This window comes from Lacerta agilis, chromosome 13 (genome assembly GCF_009819535.1).
Source record: "Lacerta agilis isolate rLacAgi1 chromosome 13, rLacAgi1.pri, whole genome shotgun sequence".
In the NCBI taxonomy this organism is placed as follows: Eukaryota; Metazoa; Chordata; class Lepidosauria; order Squamata; family Lacertidae; genus Lacerta; species Lacerta agilis.
Window position 1 is genome coordinate 19165172 of NC_046324.1, and position 17044 is coordinate 19182215.

General features: G+C 45.9%; 1 long non-coding RNA gene across 1 annotated transcript; it reads left to right on the forward strand.

Moving 5' to 3' along the window:
- Positions 1-241: 241 nt before the first annotated feature.
- LOC117057171 lies at positions 242-16720 on the forward strand. Its single transcript, XR_004427801.1, has 3 exons — positions 242-347; positions 15315-15364; positions 16613-16720. It is a non-coding gene; the product is annotated as an uncharacterized LOC117057171 (long non-coding RNA).
- Positions 16721-17044: the final 324 nt, after the last annotated feature.

Here is a 17044-nt window from a genome sequence, read left to right on the forward strand (position 1 = left end):
TATGGGGATTTGAACTGGCAGGACGACATACAAGAGGTTCCTTCTTAACAGAAAGTGTTGTGTAACTCAGCAATTATCAGTACTGTATAGGATCTAGCAGCACCACTAGGTATGGCACATTTCTAAGGGTTCAAAATGCTTCATGTACATGATCTCGGTAGACCTTCTGTCCAAATGGTAACTGTTGTAGGGCAACTTTTCACTTCTTACGTTTCTTCATCTTTACACCAGGGATGAGGAACCTACAGCCCTCCGGATGCTGCCTGGATTTCCATACCTGTAGCCAGTACAGCCAAGCGGACTTGATCAGGGACACAGATTTCCTGGCTACAGTCATCCCCTCTTTGGTGAGATGCATCGTATTTCTATTTAAGGTGTAGTAATAATTTGTGTGTGTTTTTTATGCAAATCTTTGCCCTATTTTGCCTTATTTATTTGGAGAAGCGTTTCCTCTTTTTGGTCATGCATAAGTAGCAGTCAAGGGCTAAGAAGAAGGGGGGCTGGGGGAAGCTGACTCACATATAGCTTGTAGTCGTGTGGGGAGTGTACATAGGATACAGAGAATCGGAGAACTTTGGAGGCTGGGCTTGCAACTTCTATCAGTCTAACTCTCTCAAACAAACAGACACACATTCACTGTATCTGCGAAGAACTGATAGCCATCTGATTCTAAATAGTGCAAATATCAGTGGTGGCTGCTGGCCACTGGGACAAGAAGGGTTGAAGGAGGGAGCCCAACAGTAGGTGCAGCCAAAACTGGCAGAGCTAACTTTTGTCTCTGACCTCCCCCCTGATGAGTTCTACAAGGAGCAAAACAGAGACTAAAAATCTGGACAGGGGGGCAGCTGAGGGCAGTAGGTCAGCACCCCACTTGGTCTAATGGACCAGCATTGACTGGTTATTATTGCCCCCACATTGGGGACTGAGGCTGAAAGAAAAAGGCAGGGCCACTTCCAAGTTTGAGGAGACTCTCAGCATGATGGGTTCTGGAGGACACTTCCATATCACTCCTGGGCCTTACCTAATGATGACAGCAATTCTCCAACCAACTGTTGCAGCTGCCATTTTAAATATCCACATGGCCAGAAAGCAATGTGGAGTGTTCTGGGACACTGTGGGAAATTTAAAATAGTGGCTTATAGGAGCAAGTCACCCAGGGCAAGGATCAGTGGCTGTGGGCCCTGCCTGAGGAGAGGGTTGCTAATGACAGATCTTGGATGTAGGCTCTTTAATGAGCTGGCTTTGGTGAGATTTGAATCGGAGACTTCCCAGCTCACACACTTCTACTATATCGTTTGGGATGTTAATTGTCTGTTCTATATGCCCTTAAGACAGCAAATAATAAAATTTTGCATGGTTCCTGAGATCAAGTTGCAGATTTCTGCCTGTTTCCATACTGTTGGACATCATTTTGTATCAAAATGGCCGAGTGAACCTTTCTGAACTGCATAGGTCTTAACTACTGATTTCATAACTGCACTGATGGGGGTGGGGGCTTTCTTAGAATTTATGATCAACCCTAAGTGTGAATCTGCTGGTAGCCATTAAGGTGCACTCCACCAGCTCTAAAAAACAGCACATCTTTTCCAAATGTGGATCTACAGCAACGAGGGAGAACTGAACAGGCAGAGTTTTTTGTCTCAGTTTTTTTTTTGCCCCAACTAGCACAGCCATGGCAACCCTCTTTAGTGGCTACTGAACATTATTGTGCTGGCAGCACTCGAAAGGTGGCTTCTGATATCAAGCAGGTCAAAGTGCAGCACAAAAGCTGCACAGTTTGCAGAACCTGCAATGGTCAGAAGAGGCCTCTCTAAATGGCATTTCAAACGCTGCAGGCTCTTAAAATAAACTGCAAACTTATTTTTGCTTAAGCAATGCAGCTTCCAGAGGAAGTGTGGTTGTTGAAACTTTTAAAGGGTGTGGGCCTTGTGTCGTCTCTCTTCCCCCTCCAACTTGGCACAAGGTCTCAATGGTAGAGCATATGCTGTTCATGCAGAGACGTTCCTAAATTCAATTCCCTGCATTTCCGGGTTGGGCTTAAGGTTGAAAGTGGGTTTAAATGGGGATGTAAAAAAGAAAGGGATTGAAATCAGAGGTTCAAGCTACAAACTCTCAGTTGTGGAATGGGGAACCAGCTGTAATATGGGACAGTTTCTCCCATGTGTGCGTTGGTGGGTTTAACTTGCACAAGTAAAGATTTTACGACAATGATTTTTCATCGTATTAGAATACATTCAGTTGCCTTAAACATATGCATGTGGGTGGTTTTGCATTAATTGGTGTGGTACCGACTTCGCAGACAAGTCATTTAAGGAGTTCTCTGTTTGAAGAGTTTTATGATCCGAGTCTGGTTTAAAGAAAAAGAACCCTGAGAAGGGAAAAGAGGGGCCTTGAAGTTGCCTGTCCCCAGTTAGTGTCTGGACAGCAGACTGAGTGGATACACAGCTCACCTGGTCATAGTCCTCCTCACTCTGGTGAGATGTCTTCCCCCCCCCCCATTTAAATTATTCCCAACATGTGTTCTGTCATAGTTCACATCCACACTATACATTTAAAGCACACGACTTCTCCAAAGGACTCCAGGGAACTGTAGTTTGTTAAGGGCACTGTGGGTTGTAGATCTGTTAGGGACACACTAGTTTCTGGGATCCTTTGGGGAAAGCTATGCGCTTTAAATGTATTTTGAGTATACTGCATGGATGTGACCTCATTAACTTATTCCCTAAGAATGTCAACAAGTGCATACATAGAGGCAAGAGGAATGTGGGTGGTACTGTGGTCTAAACCACTGAACCTCTTGGGCTTGCAGATCAGAAGGTTGGCGGTTCAAATCCACACGGCGGGGTGAGTTCCCGTTGCTCTGTCCCAGCTCCTGCTAACCTAGCAATCTGAAAGCACACCAGTGCAAGTAACTAAATAGGTACCCCTGTGGCGGGAAGGTAAATGATGTTTCCGTGCACTCTGGCCTCTGTCATGGCGTCCCGTTGTATCAGAAGCAGTTTAGTCATGATCTGGAAAGCTGTCTGCGGACAAACGCCAGCTCCCTTGGCCTGAAAGCGAGCTGAGCACCGCACCCCATAGTCGCCTTTGACTGAACTTAACTGCCCAAGGATCCTTTACCTTTACCTTTACCTACACACAGAGGCTATCCAACCTGACTCTGTAACTATTCATGCTGGGGAGGAAGGGGTTAATGAACCCTTTAAACTTTAATTAGGTCACCTGAGTTGGTAGCAGAGCTAAAATGGTCAGCCTTTCAGCCTTCCCTCCATTCAAAATTTAGGGTGGCTGGGTGAAAGAAATGAGGACATATGATGGATGAATAGAAGAGAAAATGTCAGCACCTGTAGCTTATCACGCAGCAATTGCGTCACAGGTCTTTCCCACTACTATCTTTTTTTTTCATCTGGCCACCCTATTTGGTGGTGGCTGGCGCCCATGGGGACTTTGTGGGACAGAAGGCAGAGGTCAGAAGAAAGCGGCGTCCGAGCCAATGACAAACAGAGCCAACTCATTCTAGTTTTTGCCCCATCTTCCTCCCTGCAGAGTTCTACAAGGGGCAACATTAAGAGTAAGGACGAGCAATCTGGCAGGCAGCGCTCTCCCCTGGCTGGTTGTAAGTAAGAAGGCAGGCAGGTGGGAGTTTACTGAGGGGTGGCCAATGTTGGTGGGGCAGTGCCCCATTCGCCCTGATCAACCAGCCTCCACTGACCCCATTCAAAGTATGGTCTGCGTTAAGGATTGGTTGCTCAGCGGGATCCTGCAGGAAATTCCATACAGCCTCTGCATAATCCCACTGCGATTTTGGATTGGTATCTCAGACGAAGTGGAGTCTTCTGGGTGTATGACATCACATTTTGACAAAAGAACTGAGAAACACACACACACACACACTTGCTTCGTGAGGCAAGGACATTTTGGCTGCCAAAAAGCTGGAGAGGGTTGGTGGCTTTTGCCTAAGATTTGTCATGATCGCATGAGTTTTGTGGCTGAGCAAGGAGACGAATGCCAATCTCTCGCATCCAAAGACAATGCACTCAGTTTCGCATCAAGCTGACTCTCTGGGTTGAGGTGGGTGTCGTTCCAGTGGCCTACAGTGCAGGATTATGAGAGGCTGAGACCTCCCACCATTCTGCAACTAGGAAGGCTGGCATCCATCTGTCTCACGAGACAATGGAAGAGTGTGTCTTCAAAGGTGAAGTCAAACTGTTGGAGTGTTATAGCACCTGCTGTGGCCGTAGAGACCAATATGAGAAAGATGTGTTTTGTTGCAGTTGGGACAGATGAAGGCATCCAGTGGTGCTGATGCAGGTGTACCATGGCATTTCTTCTTTCTGCACTCCGCTCAGCAATCATTCCTCCTCGGGTCACTGCTGTGAATTTTACTGCTGTGAATTTTAGTGGGTGGCGCTGTGGTCTAAACCAGTGTTCCCCAACCTTGGGCCTCCAGCTGTTTTTGGACTACAGCTCCCACCATCCCTAGCTAGCAAGGTCAGTGGTCAGGGATGATGGGAGTTGTAGGCCAAAAACAGCTGGAGGCCCAAGGTTTGGGAACACTGGTCTAAACCACAGAGCCTAGGGCTTGCCAATCAGAAGGTTGGCGGTTCAAATCCCCGCGATGGGGTGAGCTCCCGTTGCTGGGTCTCTGCTCCTGCCCACCTAGCAGTTCAAAAGCACGTCAAAGTGCAAGTAGATAAATAGGTACCACTCCGTCGGGATGGTAAACACCGTTTCCGTGTGCTTCTCTGGTTCGCCAGAAGCGGCTTAGTCATGCTGGCCACATGATCCAGAAGCTGTCTGCAGACAAACGCCAGCTCCCTCGGCCTATAGAGCGAGATGAGCGTGCAACCCCAGAGTCATCCGCGACTGGACCTAATGGTCAGGGGTACTTTTACCTTTATTTGAGCCATACTGTATAGCTAGTCCATTTGTTTTATACAAGTCAAAGTCTTCTTGATGCCATTTCATTTTGAAATGAAGGTCCATGGAATAATTAGCTGCTAGGCAAATTGCATAGCAAAAAGACAAGAGAAATAACAAGTGGGTCCTGCAACGAAGTGTTGCAGTGTATTCTTAGCACCTGTTCAGGGTTCCATCTTCCAGCCATGTCCTCTCTTCTTCCCTGCCTCCCTCAAGTTTTCTGTTTTTCTTTCCCACATTCTGTGGCTATTGAACATGCTCAGTCTTCATTGGCTGTTACTATGCGGGGATTTGCCCATTATTTTGTAACCAGTCTCAGCACCCATAGCAAAGTACAGTTCCCAAGATTCTCTGGGGGGAAGCCATGACTGTCAAAGTGGGATAAATGTGCCGTGGGTGTATGATGTGGATGTGTCCTTCTTCTCATATTAATTGAATTACAATACAGGTAAAAAGAAAAGGAAATTTCAACCAAAATGTGTGATGTAGCTTAAACATGCTGAGTGTTGTTAGGAGATCCTATTCCCTTCCCAGAATTCCAGAGTTCCCTGTGAATAAGAGGGTTTGATTATTAAACCACTCTGACACTTGTAGCTCTCGGGGGAAGAATTGGAGTGTGTCTCCTAATAAGTCTCAGCACCCTTAACAAACTACAGCTTCCGTTATTCTTTGGAGGAAACCATGAATGTTTTAAGTAGCACTATTATGCTTTAAATTTACACTGCAAATGGGGGCCTGTGTTTGCAAAGTTGACTTTGGTCAATAAGGAAATAAAAAAAATTAAACAAAAAAACTCCACCTGCAAAAGACACTAGGAAACACCAGATATTTCAGATTAAACCTGTGCATTGTAAACATAGACGGGCCATTCCGTGAAAAATGAGCCTGATAAGAATGCTAGATGAGCACTGGACTTTGGTGAGGAAGATTCCAAACGTGCAGTCTAACCATTTTTTTTAAAGCTAAAGACAAAATAAGTTTATTTTATGGACCTTCTTTTCAAAAGTCCACCCACGTAGTCTTCACAGAAGTGTTCAAATTAAACGTTTTCTGATGATTGTCCCACCCGTGACAGCATTTTTTCCTTAATTTTGTATCATTAAATTTCTTAAACTTAATTCCTGATTGCATAGTTGTAACCAATAAACATTGATTTAAACAGATATGCTGAGTTTATCATTGAGTCACCTCCCAACTCACAGAGTTTTTCCATAAATCAAACTTATCTCAAGCTCCATGTCCTTTTTTTGTCCCACCCGTGACAACACTTTTAACATTTAATAAAATTGTCAAAAATATCCATAAAAATAATAAAACATTAGTAAAATGTTCAGTATCTTATTAAGAACATAGTTTAAATTTTGGTTGTTAATTTTTATGTATATTTACATTGTTACACATGTGTGAATACCAAAAAACATGGTCAAAGTGTCCCACCCGTGACAATGGAATGGCCCAGACAAGAAATTATTAAGGAACAGCAGGTGGGAGTAGATGGACAGACTGGGGGGGGGGGCTGAGAATGTCCTGCTGTCTGCCCATTAGTGCTTTATCATTGCCAGTGTCTGGTTTCACTTACTGAGCAGAAGAAGAGGGGAAAAAAAAGGAACAGCCCACCTATGGCTCACTTGCAATGCATTTACAGTACTTGCTCCAGGCAGACATCCGTGGATTCCGTTCTCTGGAAGTTTATCAGATACTTCGCTCTTAGAAAATCAAGGTGGGGGACAAGCTTCTTACCAGCCATTGTCACCGCTGGTCTTTTGTAGGGGAGCAATGTTAGAAACTGAGATATGAAAGCTAGGAGCTGAATGGCACCTTAAACTTAGGTTATGGGCGCAACAACGGAATGTCTAGGTGCACTTTTTTATAACAAGAATACAAAGCTGAAAATGAATGAACTGCAGCTGAAATATTATGTTCATTTTTCACATGGTCTAGTCCTCATCTGAAGACTTAAAAAACAAAGCAGTGCTTCCCTTGCTTGCCCCCCCCCCTTAATATTCTTAAGAGGGTCCCTTCTGCAGTCTTCAGAGAGTGGTTGGAAGTGGGGAGGCAGAAAAAGGTCCTGCATTCCTTTCGCTCTGCAGACAAGCCCTGGATTCTCTCTACCTACACCCCCTTTCCTCCATATAAATATAGCTTTTCGGCACCACAATTAACACATATTAAAGGCCTATACAAGGGACCCAGGTGGCGCTGTGGGTTAAGCCACTGAGCCTAGGGCTTGCCGATCAGAAGGTCGGCAGTTCGAATCCCTGACACGGGGTGAGCTCCCGTTGCTTGGTCCCAGCTCCTGCCCACCTAGCAGTTCGAAAGCACGTCAAAGTGCAAGTAGATAAATAGGGACCGCTCCAGCGGGAAGGTAAACGGCGTTTCCGTGCGCTGCCCTGGTTCGCCAGAAGCAGCTTTGTCATGCTGGCCACATGACCCGGAAGCTGTCTACGGACAAACGCCGGCTCCCTCGGCCTATAGAGCGAGATGAGCGCCGCAACCCCAGAGTCGGACACGACTGGACCTGATGGTCAGGGGTCCCTTTACCTTACCTTTAAAGGCCTATACAGACCCGTCTTAAGGGGATCTGCCGCCCTGGCGCGGCTATCCCTCCGGCGCCCCCGCCATGCCGCCTCTCCGCCGCCTCCCTCCCGCGCTTGCCGCCCCTTGGGAGGGGGGTGGGCGAGCGGGGGGTGAGGGGCGTGGCGCTGGAGCGGCGCGGGGCTCTGCGCGCCCTTCCAGCGCTTCCGGGATGGGAGGCGAGGGCGGCCGGCTCGCGCTCCGCGCGCAGCTGGACGGCGCGGCGCTGCTGGGCAGCTCGCGCTGCATCGGGCGGGCGGCCGGCTGCGCGCGGAAGCGCGAGCCGGCCGCCCTCGCCTCCCAGAGCCCCAGCTGGAGTGCTGGAAGGTCGCGCAAAGCCCCGCGCCGCTCCAGCGCTCCAGCTGGGGCTCTGGGAGGCGAGGGCGGGCGGCTTACAGCCCGCCCGCCGGCGCGCGAGTGCCCGCCTGCCCGTGGGGGCGGGGGCGGGTTGGGGAGGAGGAGCCCGGTATGCCGGCGGGCTCGCGGGGGCGCCCCTGGGGCGCCCAGCGCCCTGGCGCACCGCGCCACCGGCTTCTATGGATGAGACGGCTCTGGGCCTATACAACTGATAGCAGAGTGTCCAGCTCGCAAACCTAAGACTTAAGGGTCCCTCAATGATCCCACTCCAAAATTTCTTTTGGTTTTAAGCATCACTGTGAGAGTCTAAGGTAGATAACACTTTAACATGCACTACTTAAACCATCATAACTAACTGGCTAGTATATTTCAAATTAAAAGCACGTCATACATTAAAAGTACATTAAACAAATCAACTAAAACCTGAACAAAACATGTTGGGCTTAAAGAAAAGAAAAGAAAAGAAAAGAAAAGAAAAGAAAAGAAAAGAATTTTTGCCAGATCCCCCAATCCATGAATGTTTTACTTGGGAGGAAGCACCATTGAACTTGGTTGGCATTTACCTTGTTGACAGTGGCAATTTTAATCTGAAATCTTAGGCGCAGTACTGCACCCAGAGCTCAGAAACTGCCTGTGTTTATGAAATTCCCTGTCACAAAAGGCACCTAGAACAATGAGAGTTTTGAACGCTGTTGGGGCATATCGGGTATGCAGTAGTTCCACATGCTCTCATGTTGTGGGGATGACAGTGAGCTCTTGCTAATTAACGCCCCATGGGCAGGGTTGGCTCATCCTTCCCAAGCAAAGGACTACATTGACCCATGGCTAACCCCTCAGACCAAAGTGTGTATGGCCAAAGCCAACATTTCTTACTCATTTGCTTCGTTAAAGACACTGAGCCCCACAACCCCCTTTCCCTAATATACCTTATTAATTTCCACTCAAAAAACCCCCAACAACTGAGCACCTTCATCACCTTATGAACTTGGGGGCAGTGAGAGGTGCTCAGAGGCTTTGTGGGTACCAAAGGAAGGTCACAACCCTGGGCTCAACACTAGCATCCACTGCCTGGTCTAAGGCTTATTCCTCAGGTAGCCATCTACAGTTTGAGCATCTTGACTGGAACTGGAGGGCTCAGATCCTTAAAAAGATCACTTACTCTAGAGTAGTCCCAGTGAAACCTAACTCTCCACTTTATAACAATGACCACCTTGGCTTTTGTAATGTTCATAGTTTAAATTGGCCTATGTTGGTCATATAATCCCCAATCTGATCCATTTTTATTCTCATTTTAGGCATTTGATCTGCCACTCCTGTCCCAGCAGGAGAATTGCAAGCTGTTAGCTCTCGGAGTGGATGGAAATAGTAGTATCCATTGCATGAGACTGTCCTGTTTAGGTGTTGGCAGCTCCCTGCTAAAAGCAAAAAATAATAATTCTGCATTACAAAGAACATGGGAGTCTAGGAGATGTACCGGTACTTTGCCAGTCAGATTAACCTAATGTAATAATGGCCATTTGCAATCTTAAAGAATAGATTGTTGTGTCTGCACAATTGGCTTCACATTTCCCCCTCTCCATTCCAAAGATAATCCTGGAGGTGTCCACTTACTTCTGCATTAGCCAGTTTTGAACAGATTGGTTTCAAACAATTTTGGGTCTGTAATTAGAAAAGCACATAAGAAATGTCGATATCATAAGCAGGCAAGCACACAGAACTACGGTAGGGTGGAGAACCCAGGGACCTCAGTATGTTGTTGGACTCCAACTCCCAGCAGCCCGTTGCTGTATAATTTCCCTACAAATATATGCTTAGTAAAGACATATTTATTGAATATTCGTCCTGATTTGGTTGCATGGAGTATTGTGCAAACAAATTGGGATGAATGTTCAATAAATAGGTCACCGGAACTTCCACTTTTGCATGGATGGTGCAATTTTGGCTACCTTCAAGTCTATGATAGATGATAGATAGATAGATGATAGATAGATAGATAGATAGATAGATAGATAGATGACATGGTGTGCTAGTTTTTAGAACAGCAATCTTTAAAAGCTGCCCCTGCTGTTTTCTAACAATCAGATCATTGACTCAAACAATTCAATGTAATGTTGAGGAATCAAGGCCATGTTGTATGTGTCCCCCCCCCCCAGTTAACCAGGGTCTAGAGCAGTTCCAGGTCATCCAAAGGGGGGGGGGAGAGCTTTATAAAGACCAGGCCCCAAGACAGCTGATTTGAGGGCGTGGGTTTCTAGTGGGCTTTTCTTGTGCTTAACGTTTTGAGTTTCTTCTAAATAAAATGTTTTGCTCCCTATCCTTCATGCAAAGAGCAAGCTCTCCAAGTGCCCCTATTTTCCAGGAACAGTCCCGGATTTACAGAAGCCGTTTCTCAGTCACATTTTATTTGCCCCTTTCTGAATCTTTTCGAGCTCTAGAATATCCCTTTTGAGATGTGATGGCCGGAACTGTGCACAATACACTAACAGCGGCCAAGTTCATAGATTTATATTTCCCATAACTGGTCTTGGTCTGATTCAAGAAGTAGGTTAGGATAGAGTGGATTAGACACAGATTTACAGGTCAGCACCAAAACCCTTTTCACGTGAAGGTTCTAAATCTTTCATGCCATTATATATGCAGAAAGGGCCTTTTAAGAGGCAGCACATGGCTGCTAATGAATTAATGCAATTGTGGAGCATGCTAAGCATATGGATAAAGTTGCAATGCATTTTCCACATGGACTTTCTTTTTGGAGACAGCAGTCCTGTAGCCTGTATGCATGGGGAATGGGGAGTGGAGTTGATTCCATTGGGCCCCAGAACAGTTCTGTTTCTCCCAGAACCCACTGCGCATGTTGCTACACTGTTCCCCTGAAGCTGCTGCTGCTCAGACAGGTTGTTCAAATCTGGCAGAGGCCTTCTGAGACTTTTCTTCCAAGCTGCTGCCTACCCTAAGGTTGGGGAACCTCAGGACTGGGAGCCAGTATGTCCAGTCCTCTCTGTTGACTCAGGCCACACACCCTTTCCCCAGGCCTCACCCGTCACTGGCCCTGATTTCCTTGAGTATTTTTGCCTGGCTGAGATGGGTCCTTGAACTCTGAAAATGCCCATTGCTTGGCTGAACAGAGAGGGGTACAGTCTTACCTTGGTTGCTGAACACCTTGGAACTCATACATTGCGGATCCTGAACGATAGAAAACCAGAAGTGAGTGTTCTGGTTTTTGAACAATTTCGGAAGCCAAACATCCAGCGTGGCTTCCGATTGGTTGCAGGACGCTCCTGCAGACAATCGGAAGCTGCACCTTGGTTTTCGAACAGTTCCAGGAGTTGAACGGACTCCTGGAACACATTCTGTTCGAGAACCAAGGTACGACTGTATTTGTATTGTCTTTGCATTGATTCTTTGATTCTAGGAGAACGAGGGAGTGTGCTGACTTCTAGCAGGAGCTGGTTGGAGGAGTATGTGAGGGCAGGCAAGCTATGGATTAATATAGAGTTGCCATATTTCAAAAAGTGAAAATCCGGGCAGAAGAGTGTTGTTGTTGTTGTTGTTGTTGTTGTTGTTGTTGTTGTTGTTGTTGTTGTTGTTGTTGCAAAATCTCAAAATAAAAGTAATTGAAGATTTTGAGCTATTTTTAAGGGGAAGCACCAAAAATGACACTGATGACATTAGACGTTTAAGTGATTTCCACCCAAAAACCCTGTTTCTGGCCATGCCAGCTATGTCAGGGAAATTCCGGACGTTTGGCAACCCTGATTAATAACTTATGTACTGCTATGAAAGAGTTTTGCAAGCAAGAGGACTAAACCCTCTCTTGGGCTCAAGGGCCAGAAACACATTGCATTCATTAATACAGTGGTACCTCGGGTTACATACGCTTCAGGTTACATACTCGGCTAACCCAGAAATAACGCTTCAGGTTAAGAACTTTGCTTCAAGATAAGAACAGAAATCGTGCTCTGGTGGCGCAGCGGCAGCGGGGGGTCCCATTAGCTAAAGTGGTGCTTCAGGTTAAGAACAGTTTCAGGTTAAGAACAGACCTCCGGAATGAATTAAGTACGTAACCAGAGGTACCACTGTAAATATATATGAATAGCCCTTGTTGTTCAAGCGTTGCCAAACTGGCAAGTAAAGATTTATCTTCAAATCTTGTGTAAGGCGTCTCTTTTATCATATAAACCTAACATTCTTCAGCCCTGTGGAGCCTTCAGCATCACTTTAAATAATCAAAACAAAATCAAAAATTCTTTCCAGTAGCACCTTAGAGACCAACTGAGTTTGTTCCTGGTATGAGCTTTCGTGTGCATGCACACTTCTTCAGATACACTGAAACAGAAGTCACCAGATCCTTAAATATAGTGAGGGAGTGGATCTGGTGACTTCTGTTTCAGTGTATCTGAAGAAGTGTGCATGCACACGAAAGCTCATACCAGGAACAAACTCAGTTGGTCTCTAAGGTGCTACTGGAAAGAATTTTTGATTTTGTTTTGACTATGGCAGACCAACACGGCTACCCACCTGCAACTTTAAATAATAATGGCTTCCCCTAAATAACTGAGGGAGCTGTAGGTTGTTAATGGGTGTCAAGAGTTGTTAGGGGACACCTATTACCCTCCCAGAGCTACAACTCCCAGATTTCCCTGTTAAGAGGGATTCTTTGGTGGGGAAGCCATGTGTGTATCAAATGATATTATAGCGCCTTAAATGAGTGGTATGAATGTGGCCCTTGATCAAGGCAGTCCTACTTTTCCATACCATGTGGGCCACAAGACTGCTTTGACACGGGAGGACTGTAGGACTCTGTCAGAGCTCTCGTGCCTCCCTCCCAAAGCCTAGCAACTTGCTTACCCGGCTTTGGGAAGGCAGTGAGAGAGCTGGGAGGGGGGGCATCCAACATTGCTGGGGCCACCCAAAAGGCCTTGAGGGCTGCATATGGCCCTGTGCATTGGACTGCCTTGCCCCTACCTACACCATACTTTAAATCCTGGCCTTTTCCCCTTCCCTCTCTTTCATTGTGTTCACACTTATCTCTCCTTCAACTAAATAGCATCTATTACTGAGAACACTGGAGATTCATGTTTAAATTGAATTTTTGAAAGAAAGAAAAAAGAATTAGAAGAATGTGCTTGGGATTAGTGGGTTTTTTTAAATGGTAATCCCAAACTTCAGACCTCCTGCCAATTTGCTGTTGCATTTATATACAGAGAGAGCTGTTCTTATTTTATCTGTAAGCTGCCTTGAGTCCCTGTCAAGGAAAAAGGTGGGGTATCAATTTTTTTTATTATAATCAGTGCTTTATTTCTGTGGGTACGCAGGGGTACGCATATCCCTAAACATTTTGTGAATCTTTGTATTTTTATCCATTTGCTGTAATAATTGTTCCCGATTTAACTATAAAATGGTGATTTTCTTGAGTCAGAATGAGAGTACTGTATATACTTGAGTATAAGCCTAGTTTTTCAGCACATTTTTTGTGCTGAAAAAGCTGCCCTCGGCTTATACTCGAGTGAGGCGGGTGGTGGGGGCGGCGAGAAAGAAGCCCTTTCTCTCCGCTCGTGCCGCCACCCGCTCTCCCCAGTCAACCATTCCTTAAGAAGCGTAAAAGAACAGTGGTTCTTTACTCTCCCCAGGCAGCTTGTTCCATTCCTGAACTGCTCGCATAAATGCAAACTTGGCAAAGGAGGAAGAGGAAGGAGCAGCCCAAAGGGCTGCTTTCGGGCTGCTCGTTCCTCCTCCTCCTCCACAGTGGCAAAGGTGAACCGGCTTATACTTGAGTCAATAAGCTTTCCCAGGTTTTTGTAGGAAAATTAGATGCCTCGGTTTATATTCGGGTCGGCTTATACTCGGGTATATACGGTACCCCTAAACATTTTTTTTAGAAAAAAGCACTGATGATGATGATGATGATGATGATTATAGCTTTGCACATCCCTTTTGCACCCCTGACTATATTTTCCCAAGAGGTTTCCTCCTTGACTGTCTTGCTTTGTGAATGAGAGAGTGGACCTGTTGCAAGAAGCACAGATGCTTTGAGTGTCAGAAGGGAAAAGCCTCACTGTTGAAAGCTTCTTAGTCATCACTTCCCGCCATCCTCAAACTCCCCCCCCCCCGTCCGCTGCCGCAGGGGGCGAGAACCTGGCCTTTTACCGGATGCCCTTCATAATCCTCTTCTGTAGCTGATGGGGCTTGCTTCCTGTTTCCTTCGCTGCCTGGGTTACGGCCCTGTAAATACAGCTTAATAGAGGCTGCGATGATAATCCAGCCATCAGTCTCTCTGGCCGTTGCTGTGACTGGTGTTAGCTTGGCTCCAGTTTTTTTGTTTTTAGATCTTTCTTATCACCTACATCTGATTGCTACGGTTCTATACTGTATCTTGCTTTGAACTTAGGTGAAATCCGCACACATATAAAAACCGTTTTGAAAATGCTTTTTAAAAAAGTGTTTTTAAAAATACATTGAATTTTCCTTAAGGCTCATAATCGCCATCTAGTGTCACATTGTATGTGGCACTTAAAACACAATTAAAACATTTTATTTGCAGCTGTATAGCTGAGTCCTTAATGTGTTTTGAGCCAATACTCCACAGAGCAGTAGTCAAAAATATCTGGAGGGTGCCTGGTTCATACCCTCCAACATTTCTCTGCTGAAAATAAGGACGGCATGTTCCATAACAACAACAACAACAACAACAACAACAACAACAACAACAACAACAACAACAACATTTTTACTATTTATACCACGCCCATCTGACTGGGTTGCCCCAGCCACTCTGGGCAGCTTCCAATGTATATAAAAACACAATAAAACATTAAACATTTTTTAAAAAACTTCCCTATACAAGGCTGCCTTCAGATGTTTTCTAAAGGTTGTATAGGAGGATGGGGACTAGCAATATCTTGAAGGCTGCATGTTCCTCACCCTTGAATTAAAAGGATCTCACTTTGAGGAACTGTTGTCAAGACTGGGCTGGAGGGACCAATTATTTGATGCAGTATAAGGCCCCATCTACACTATACATTTAAAGTAGCATCATACCAGTTTAAACAGTGATGGCTTCCCCCAAAGAATCTTGAAGACTGCATTTTTTTAAGGGTGGTAAAGAGTGGTTAGAAGACCTTATTCCCCTCACTGAACTACGATTCTCAGAGTGGTTTAATAGTTAATCCCCCCAGAGAACTCTGGGAATTGTAGTTCCATGAGGGGAATAGGGGTCTCCTAACCACTTTCAGTTAAGGCCCTCATGATTCTTTGGGGGAAACCATGACTATTTAAAGTGGTATGAAACTGCTTTAAATGCACAGTACAGATGGGACCCAGGATAGCTTCATTTAACATAGAAGTTGTAGACCAGGGCTTAAAACTGCAGAGTTGAAGACTATTCATATGAGATACAGGTATACCCCAGATGTTATTGATATGGAGCACCTGCTGACACCACACTTATGTCTCTTTTATTTAAGGACTAGAACGAGAAACAACATTGATTTCGGAGGGGAATCAATCAAGGCAGGTAAGAGTAATTGCAGAGTGGTGTTGTTGTTGTTGTTGTTGTTGTTGTTGTTGTTGTTGTTGTTGTTGTTGTTGTTGTTGTTGTCATTCCAGGAAGTGTCCCCCTGCCATAGAGCTGTCGCAGAGGCTTACTTAGGATGGCAACTGAGGCAAGTGGGGTGGGGTGTATAAAAATTAGTAGACAATTTTGTTCTATATTTAATATTATGCAGATAAGGTGCAGAATACACACTTAATGAAGAAGAAGGAAGGATCATTCAGAAGGATTTATAGACTAGTTTCAAATCAAAATGTGTGGGGTGTTCTGCCCTGTGTAAGATTCCCAAAGAATCCTGGGTACAGTACTGTAATTATGGGTGCTTTGAATTGTAGTTCTGTAAGGGTTATCAGGATGATTTGGGGTGGGGGGAAGCCATGCGTGTGGAATGTGCTTTCATTGTGCGGTGTGGATCAGGGGTGGCCCAGGATGTTTTGCCACCTGAGGCAAAACGGAAAGTGTCATCTTTTGGTGCCACATCCTCCTCCTCCTCCTCCACAAACCCTTCCCTGCCGCTGCCCACCCCTTCCTCCTCCTTATCTGCAGTGCTCAGGTGCACCTGCCCTACAGTGGCTGATAGGATGCCTGCACCATGGTCAACAAGGTTATGGGGCGAGCGGGCTGGATAGCACAGGCTCACTGAGGCTCCAGTCGCTACCGGAGCATAAACAAGGTTCTGCTGAGACGGATGAGGAGGGATGCTAAGCCTCTTTTCCCTCCTGCCCCACAGGTCGGTGATGGGGGTGCCACCCACCCCTCCTTGCAAGGGAGGGTCATGAACTTGGCCAGTCAGAGTGGCAAGGCTGGCACCAGCCAACTTCTCTTTGCTAACTTCCGCTCTGTTCTTCGTCAAGAAACAAATCCTGCATTAAAATCTCACACCGCTAGGGGGCACCCAAAGCCTTCATTTCTTTTCTCGCATGTACCAAAGCTGGAATTGCCCGACTGATTCCACAGCCTGCCATCAAACTCTTCCACTGCAAAAGATAGGGCCCACCAAGTCAAGAAATATGAGGTTTGCCTCTGAGAACGAACCAATTTTGTTGCATGGATTTGGAGGATTTCCACCCCCCCCCATAGACTTAGGGTTAGGTAGAAAGTGGGCTTACCATTCCTTAGCACAGTTGCATCTTTATGAAATAAAGTTATGTATTAAATTGAGCTCGCTGATGATGTTGATACCCATGCACCCCACCTCTGTCCTCTACCCAGGCAAGCAAAATGAATTATCAAAGTTGAAAGACATATTCCAGCCAGGCAAAAGCACTCAAGGAGGGTGCAAAGCAGAGCTGCTGAGAAGAGTGGCCTGGGGAGAGTGGATGTGGCTGCGGAGAGTCCTGACAGCTAGCTAAAGAGACCTGGGGGGGGGGCTGCATTCTCCCCTCCCCTTTTCCAACCAGGCATGAGGTTCCCCATCCATGAGAAAAATAATTCAATACAGCTGTGCTTCTCGACTATTGCAAGGGGGGAGGGTTGGGGACATGGTTCTGCTATGGATAGATGAATCTGTCAATTTCTGCTCCTCTCAGCTGGTTATTTTTTTCAATCTTTAATTCAATTTTCCACATTTCCACATCAGTTTGCCTTTAACAAACCATCCTCATGAAAATTTGTCTGTATATTTCCCCCACTTAATCTACGTAC